The sequence below is a fragment of the Poecilia reticulata genome, chromosome 20 (assembly GCF_904066995.2).
Source record: "Poecilia reticulata chromosome 20, P_reticulata-male-v2, whole genome shotgun sequence".
NCBI lineage: Eukaryota > Metazoa > Chordata > Actinopteri > Cyprinodontiformes > Poeciliidae > Poecilia > Poecilia reticulata.
Window position 1 is genome coordinate 11,237,720 of NC_088849.1, and position 9,263 is coordinate 11,246,982.

The following is a 9,263-nucleotide window of genomic DNA, read 5'->3' on the forward strand; positions in this document are numbered from 1 at the left end:
TACGAGACACCTTTTTTGTGGTTAGCAGAAACAATACGGAAACAAAGAAAGCTCATGTGCTTATGTGTCTGATTATGCATTTGTTAATTATTTTATGAAAGTTTCAAAAAGTTTAAATTCCTGATCTTATATGTGCTTTCAGCTACATTGGTGATTTTGTATCCTCTACTGTTAACTATCAAACAAAAGTTATCCTTTTATTTGGGAGTTATCGGCTCTGACACCTGAGAAAGGCTATTCTGCAGCCACCTTCTGGAACTTAGTGCCCCAGTTGCTCTGTATGTGCTCTGATCTCCCCACTTTCAAGAAAGAACTCAAAACACACCTGTTTAAAATTGCTTTTGTTGTTTAAATCTGCCCTTTTTGATTGTCTTTACATGTAGTGTTACATTGTTTGATTTCACATTGTTGTACTCCTGTAAAAAGTCTTTTGAGTACTTATAAAAGCTCTTTAAAATAAAATGTATTATTATTATTATTATCATCAAATGTCATGTTATCTCCAAAAGAGTCAGATATGGAATCACAAAATAGACTAATTCACTAAATAATTTCAACTTTCATTCACAGTGCTTAATCTTGTCATGTACACTAATTTTAATCTGCCGTCCCCACAGCTTCAAACAAAAATAAAACAACTTTTGATTATGAAAAGTAAACATCTTCATAAACCTTGGAAGATTCCATTCATATTCCGGTTTCACAGTTGTGATCTGGCAATCATATACTACTAAGTTCCTTCCAGAGATTTAAAGGGACAGTATTAGGTATTCTTCAGGCACCTAGTGCCATTTTATGGCATAATCAAGTAACTATGTTACCTTCAGGTAATATAAAAATACCATATATATATAAATATATCAAACAAAACGTAAAAGAAAAAATCCTTGAAATTGGGCCTCTGTCTCATTAAGAAGTCCATTTTCTTTCGGACACTCCGTCATCAGCCCGTCTTCACAACAACATTTACTAAAGTTCTTCAGAGCATTGGACTGATAAATAGATCATATAAGCTCTGCAAATTCGCACTTCCACCGGGTGTCTGCTAACTGCTGAAGGTGTGTGTGTGTGTGGGGGGGGGAGAGGGGGCACCCCAAAAAGTTGCCACCGAGTTTTCAAACATGCATGAAAAAATGAAAGAAACACTCCAGGTATGGTTTTGATGAGGGTGTAGCATTACAACATGATGTAAAGTTCAATAAAGTCTAATGTTTACCTGTGCTGTCAGTTTTGATGAAGGACAATGGGTCCCTTTTGTTTGCACATAAAGTCTGCACAGAGGAATAAGCCTCCAAACAGTGGATGTTATTTTGAGCTAAATAGGAGAACAGATGCATTTATTTCCATCAAGATTGGACCACAAAAGAACACTGTTATGAGTGCAGATACAGTTTTTAGCACTAGATGGTACTAAAGTACAGCCAGTAAAACAACATCCAGACAACATGGTAGGGTGATGTGAGGGGAATCTACCTGTTTATTTTATACAACACACATATCTAAAGAAAAACATGTTAAACTAGAAAGAGATTTTCATGAATAAGTCTTAAACGATTAGTTCTTTAAGAAGTTTGTATTGAAAATGAGGCAGGTGAAGTTAGGTGCAGTTAATCTCAAACTCAATCTGTAATCCTCATTGGACGAATGTAAATAACTTCCCATTTATATTTTTGTTGATGTGTAGACTAAAATGGTCTAGAAAGCACTTCATAAATCAGAAAGTGCCGGACTGCAATAGTGCCGGGACAAGGAACAGATAAAGAAATTAAAGGGTTAAATACGGACCTGATTGTTAAATGTTTTATGAAATCTTCTTCCTTGTGTGTTTTAATGTAATTTATTTGTTTTTGTAATTCCAAATTGATATTCTGAAGGGGAAAAAATAGCAGAGAAGAATATCTATATACATTCTATTTGAAATTATTTAGATTGCATACATCCCTTCTGTGCAGGCGTACACACAGAGGTACGTACATGTACTAAAACAACCCTAGTTCCAGCTTAGAGAACTCAGCGGTTTAGTGAAACGTGATGCCCAGACCGCACTAGTGTATGTGTTTGTGGGCATATATGATTGTGTGCGCATGTGTGCAGTTTTGAGTGGTCTCAGCTGTGTAGAAGGGAGTGCAATGACAGCCAATCAGAGTTAATTCAAAATCAGAGTGGTTCTGACGGCTCCACGGTCTACCCCGGGGAACAAAGCGCTTTGTGTGCGTGCGTGTATGTGTGAATGTCGGCGTGTGTACGCACACACCTCTTCAACCTTCCTCTTACACTCCACCTGCTTCTCATTGCCCAAATGGCCTGACAAAATCTGTTTTTTGATATGTATTCACTACTCAGCACTTGCATTCCACCGCTTTTATTCCACAGATGCAAAATGATGGAAATGTGTGGAGGTTTGATCTCGGAGATATAATGCAATAGGCTGTCTTTGGGCTTCTTTAGAAAACGCCTTGGTGCTTACCGTGTTTCTTTTCTCAGGTTTACAACCCATAGTTTAAATTCCTTGAGAAATTTTCCCTGAAGCGATCAGCTAACTCATTCAGTCTAAATCAACCCTCCAAGCTTTGGGAAAGCTCACTTTTAAGTGAATGGAAGAGATGATACCCTTCCTGCACCTATTTTCCCCTCTCCTGCAATGGATTTTGGTTATTTTATACAGCTAAAATGTTCCTTTAAGGCCTTCCAACAGTTGCAGCTTTGAGATTCAGTTTGTATCAATTTCATACACATTTTAAGCTAAAAATATCTGTGTGGATTATCTATTTCGCAACTTGGCTACATTCTTGGCGTAGCCAAGTTCTACAGCAAGTGTGCTGAATGCATAGCTGAATGCATATCTGTGACAAAAAAATAAATAAATCTTTGACTTCAAAAATACATTACTAAGCTAACACATGAGAGAAAGATATTCTTGGGATCGGCTATTGGACTTTCGGGACTGGTTGTAAGACAGACTGTTTAATTTTTGTTTTGAACTCCTGTGTTAGCTTTGACTGATAGAGGCAAAACAATAAGGTCAAATAATTTATGTACTGCACATCATGTGTTCGCCAACACATTGCACACTAAGAAAACCAGTGATTTACAGGAAGGAACCATGAGAAGGGGTAGTCAGAAAACAAATAAAAAAACAATATCAAACAAATCTAACACCTATAACAATAAACTAGGATGAGGTGTTTTTTCAAATAATATAATAATATTGTTAAACTCACGAGTTAAACCAACAGAAGATTAAACACAAATTGATAATATTGTTCTGCATTCTCTATATACATGAAGGATGGCTGATCCATCTGCTTCTTTAAAAGGTCTCTCTAAACATTTGAACTTATCTAAAATCAAGAACTCAAAAAAAAAAAAGGCATTTGATTTTCAGCTCGGATACATTGCACAGACTCAACAATCGTACTTCGTAAGTAATGCGACTCTTTGCAATTTATTCAACCTTTGCTTTCATAGTTTTGTGGTTAGCATATCGACCTCAGTCAGAATGGATGTAGAGGCTCTGTCAATATCTTGCTGCAGATTTCTTGTTGGATTTAGGTCAATAAGATGGTTTGACCGTCTTACCTGTGCCTGCAGAAGGAAAAGCAGTAAGTTCCCAATACATAAGCATTCTGGTTCCTGGTTTGACAAGGTGAACTGTACCCATCCTTAAAAAATAAGTATTGCTGCTCATGTCTTCTGATTGAAAATTGCCCCCTAGGCTGAAAGCAGAATTAAATATCTAGCAATGCAAATGCATTGGCGGTGAGAACTATTTTTAAATTACCTAAACGTTAGCGTCTGGTTTTCCCTCGGTGCTAGTACCCGCTCTGCCAAGTTTGTCGTATTAGCAGTCTGGCTTCACAGCAGAGCAGTAGCACCAGATTACTCCTCCTTGCCTGAGTTTTTCCCCCCCAACACCAGTTCAAGAATTTGATATCGGTTTAGTTGTCAGCAGTTTGCCACACTTTCCTTCAACCGGCATGCATTTTGCAGTCTTTAAGTGTTGGTGACTTCAGTACCTCAAAAGTTGGAGAAACTCAGCCCAACAGTGAGTCACGAGGGCCGTGGGTGCGAAGCCAGGGAAGGAGAGATGACAAGCTCCGTCCTCTGCTCCCGTTATCATTCATCGCTCTCGTTTTCTACATGACGTGAAGTCGGTGTTCTCCCAATGGACCTGGGGGCGACGTGTCAGTTGCAAGTGGGGAATGAAGGAAAGACACTCAATTAGGACCAATTGACGTATGGTCTTCACTCCGAGCTATCTTATTCTCCCTTCCCGGATAGGTAGCTTTGTTGAGTCTCACTTTCCATCACTTGTTTGCTCAGGCCCACAGCTGCTGCCTCGAACAGCTGTCTCACTTACTCGCACATTTGTTCGCTTATTTCTACCTTCATTACTGCCACTCCTTTCCATCTCAGTTAAATAGACTTCAAAAGTAATTTCCTTGCTTGTCTGAATCGTAGAACGTGGTCTTGTGCACTTCACTCCTCTGAGAGCTTTGGAAATAACCCTGATGGCAAATGACTTTATTAGAAAATAATTAAAAACTGACCATAGAATCAAGCCCACTGACAAGTAAAATGAGTAACTGCAAGTTTCAACGATTTTTTTTTTTTTTTAGGCTGGCAAAGTCTACATTCTGACACCCATGTCACTGTTTGACAGTTTTTGCTGGGGAAACTCAACCTGCTGAACACATGCAGAAGGTTTTTGCGGATAAAGTGTATGGTCTGTTCGACTATAAAAATTGCCATCAAAATGAACCGAGTGAACTCTCAGCTTTCGCTACAAGTCTGTTTTTTTTGTTTTTTTTAAGAAACACTAGGGTTCTGTTAGTTACAATAAAATAAGTGAATCAAAGGTTTTTCATAATCTTTACACTTTTTATTTACTCATCAGAAACAACTTAAAGTTAAATGTTTACATCACTTGTACTGGAGAAAATGTAAAAAAAAAATCTCAAAACATAAATTTTCAGGTGGCTTGGTTGTATTGTCCAGACATTGCCTAAATCTTTTTATCTTCTATAAAATACAAGACACTTTTTTAACTTCTACAACATAACTTTGCTTAAAGCACAATAAAGTGAGTCTTTAGCAAATCTATGAAGCACATTCAGATGCAATGTCTATTAAGCATGAACTTTTTTTTCAGTTCACCCCACAAATTGTCACAATGAGATTCAAGTCGTGGTTTTGTGCAGGTCAGTTGGTGCAGCTTATGTTTTGGGTTGTGTTGGAAGACGGACGGACGGCGGAGACACAACTTTGTGTTATTCCGTGGTGTTATCCTCTCCATAGCTTTCCTGGGTTTTTGGAAAAAATGGCTTCCTTCCAGGCTTGTTCTGTGACGTGGGTCCTTTTAAATTTCTTGATGCTACTTTTAAGGGTGTTCTTCACCCTTGGAAAATGTTTTTGACACTGTTCTACTGCTTTGTGGGCATCAGCAACGCTTTTTTTACAAATCTAAGCTGATCTTTGTTTTTGGCATGATAATGTCTGAATTAAAAGATCAAGCCCTCACTCAAGTCCTTATACGACGACAGAGGTTGTAAATTGTCATACTGCATTCATCTTGTTTAGTATTCCACGGCGGTAAATGAAAACGCATTAAATTTTTATACAAAAAAAAAATCAAGTTACTAATGTCCTTCAATTTATTAAAACATTTGAAAAGATATTGACGATAAAACATAAAAAAAAAAAAATTGTGCCTTTATTATTTTAGATGTTGCCAATGAACTCATGGCCTCATTCCTTGATGACTGTTTTCGTAAGCGATTGAAAGAAATATTGTACATTTAATTGACTTATGACCTTTATTCATTGAAAAGGTCATATTTTGAAGTTAAAGTTTCGTAGACTAAAGTACATTTATTTGAAAAATAAATGTTCTTAGTTTTTGAAAATGATTTGTTTGGAGCGTATTAGTATTCTCAGCATTTAATTGATTCCGGCTCTTGCTTTGGTTAGAAACATTTATGCTCTCACATAAAAGGGTTGATTCGCCCCAATGATGTTTGAAGACATTTACTGAAAGGCCTCTGAATCTATCGCTAAAAAAAACCACACTTCTGCTCACCTTTTAAATGAATCTAAACATTTTGTTTGAAAAAATGTTTGACATGCCACTGATGCGTTGCTAGCAGAATGAAAATGGATAATTGAAATTCTGGGTATGTTTTTTGAATTTTGTTTATTTTGCTCATTTAATAAGTGGAAAGCCTTGCAATTTAAGTTGCAAACATAAATGTGTTGAAGACAGTACAGTTAGTAGAATAATCAAAAGTTGCATGCTATGTCGGAAAGACCAATTCTACTTGTAACCGTTTCCTGTATGGTGGGAACAGCCTGAAATGTGAATAGTTATAATTACAGCTAAGTTACATGTAAAAAAAAATTTTTTAATATTAAAAAAAAAATTTTGCATTGCATTTAGTAACACTCTTCTGTGTTTAAAATGCCACTGCCTTGTTGTTTACCTAACATTGCAGGTTTGCGAAGGTTCTAGAGATGCGCAGGTTTGATAATAAATTTATCAGCTACACATTTTCAGAATTATTCTTCTCCCTCTATTTTTCCTTTTTTTTTGTTACAAAACACAATGATGGAAGTTTTACCTGTGCATCTGTGTAGTAAAAAAAAAACACATCTTGCAGTTTTTGGTGCCCATCGCAGGGGACCGTTGTCATTTGCTGTCCAAACATTTCAACTGGGATGTTTCTTTAGATACTTTAAGGATTATCACATTTGAAGTAACCTTTGTTTTTTTTAAACCAGTTTGAGATCTTAAAGCACGAAATAGACAAAGAAGACAAACATTGAGTTATTTGCCAGCCGTATTCATATTTTCATTATTTACTGAGGTTAATAAGATACAAAACTGAGTTTAAATTACAAAAATATTCCTGCTGCTTTTGTTATTGCGTGCATCAGTAACTATTTCTAACACAAATTGGGTTGCTGTTTTTTTTGCCGACTTAAGTTCAAATAATTAGTGTGAACTGCTTTGCATCTACAGAATTACCAATGCATTTAAAATCAGTTTGGAGTCTCTGTCTCATACTTCCACTGCTGTTTCTCCTCTTCAGTGTTTCAGCTCCTTCCTTCCTCCTGACACGTGTCACATTTTGGGCTTCTGCTCTCGAGGGATAAATGCCAGATTACATGGTGTAGTATTTTTATCCGTAGTACATTAACCGGCAGAGCTTACAGCATCAAAGCCTGGTGGAGATCATCACGCTAGCGCATACGCATGCATATACACACACGCAGACAGAAACGCATGCTTGCAGACACCCACTCTTATCAGAACTGAAACGTAGGGTGCAAACTGCCTCCTTTGATCTCTCCTTCCTTCCTATTCCTAATTACCCTGGCGACACACGTGCATGGAAACACACACACACACATGCACAATGCACTGATGTCGTGGCACCTATACAAGCTTACAAAGAAATTAACCACGTTCTAGGAAATTTTTGTTGATAAAATCTTGAATTTCTCAAATTTTCATTGTTTCTGACACAAGATATGATGCATGTAGGAGCAGAGAACCAGAGTTGAAAAGCCTTTCTACAATGGCTCAGTCTATCCATCATGTGTTTTATATTGTGATGGACTATTTTGGCATACTTGCACAGACATCTGTGTAGGTTACAAGTAAAACTGATTTCACAACGTATCACTGCTCTGCACAAAGTTATTCTCCCACTAACTTTGACATAAGCAAGAGCAAAGATGGTGGTGTTAACCTGAAAGACAGTTGCTTCCTTTTACAGGCCTATTTGATTTTTGCAACATTGTCTGTGCAGTCATACAGGCTGCAGTGATTTATTTATTGTAATATATGCAATCCGATGAAGAACAAATGCTCCAATCAGAATATCGTGACCTATATCTGCTCTCTTTTGTTTGCTGGTGTTTTTGTTTTTTTTTGTGATGGTCATTTGCATACTTGTGTGGAAAAAATGGTTGCCATAGAATACAACTTTATGAAATATTCAAATGATTAAATCTTTAATATGAAAAAATAAATACATATTTGTTAGTATAACAATCTTCTTTAAAAAATGTATCTCCTCTGCCTTCTTTCTGTGGTCCAATTATCTGTAGAAGTCAGAAACGACCAATTAGAGCCAGGGGAAGGGTCTTGGTGCCGTCAATCAAGCTTGCCTATGCCCGCACCCTCGCGCTCTGATACGCTACAACTTCTTCTCCACACCTGAGCTTGCCATGAATGTGCAGGCTAGCTAGCAAACGGTTGATAAACGGTTATGCTCTCCAGGCTATGAAATGACTCGCCTGGTTTTTAGCTCCCATCTTTGAAGCACTCTGTGGTTTCTCACTGGTTCAGCATTTGGCCAAAAGGGTTTGATTCAAGCCATTCATCCTGAGCAGTACACTGACTTGTTGACCTTTGGGTGCTGTCAGTGGATCAATGAGGGTGATATTTTGCTCGATTTACACCATTATTGGGTAACGAACCTCACCGTACTTCATGAGGTCGTTTAGGGGAGCTTGGAGTGGTGTGGAGGACCTTGGCTGAGTGTGACTCTAAAAAATTTAAAGTGTGCGTGTTATGATGTTTATGGTCAGTGGCTTGTTTGGGAGGTGCGTTACATTTGAGTTGCTCAGGGCTGAATTGGTTCTGGAGTACATATTGTTTGGGTGAAATCAAAAAAGTAACCAATCTATTCAGTGCCTTATTCCAGGTATGTTTCTCTCATCCAATAGGAAGAGCAGAAGCAGTATTTTGAACATGTGGGGAGTATTTTCATGCATTTCTGGCTGTACAGCACAATAAATTACTTTTAATATTTTTTAATTCTAGTTTGACCTCTCACCAGTTCACTGAGATCAACTCATTGTTTTACTTTGTACCCCTGTAACACTGTTTTATAACTATTGATTATATAAGTAATAAAAGAAACGTTCACCTTTCTGCTATTGTAACACTGGATTATAAACAGTTTAATTAAGTAAGTCAGGCTGCCTCAACTGTTTCGGACATGTCAAATTTCGCTGCATCAGAGCTGCTGTTCACAAACGTGTAATCCACATGTGTACCGCTGACACCGTATGGATGTAGCTGCGCCTCAACTGTCAACTGAGACACAATATTACTTAATCTCATGCAACGCTGTGGAAACACTTGGCTCACTTGGACACACTATGTTTCTGAACAAGGTCTGACGTACTTTCTGATTTATTCAGTTGAAAATTGTCACGCCAGGAGGAACTCGTAGCATTTAAGTTTAATTTCC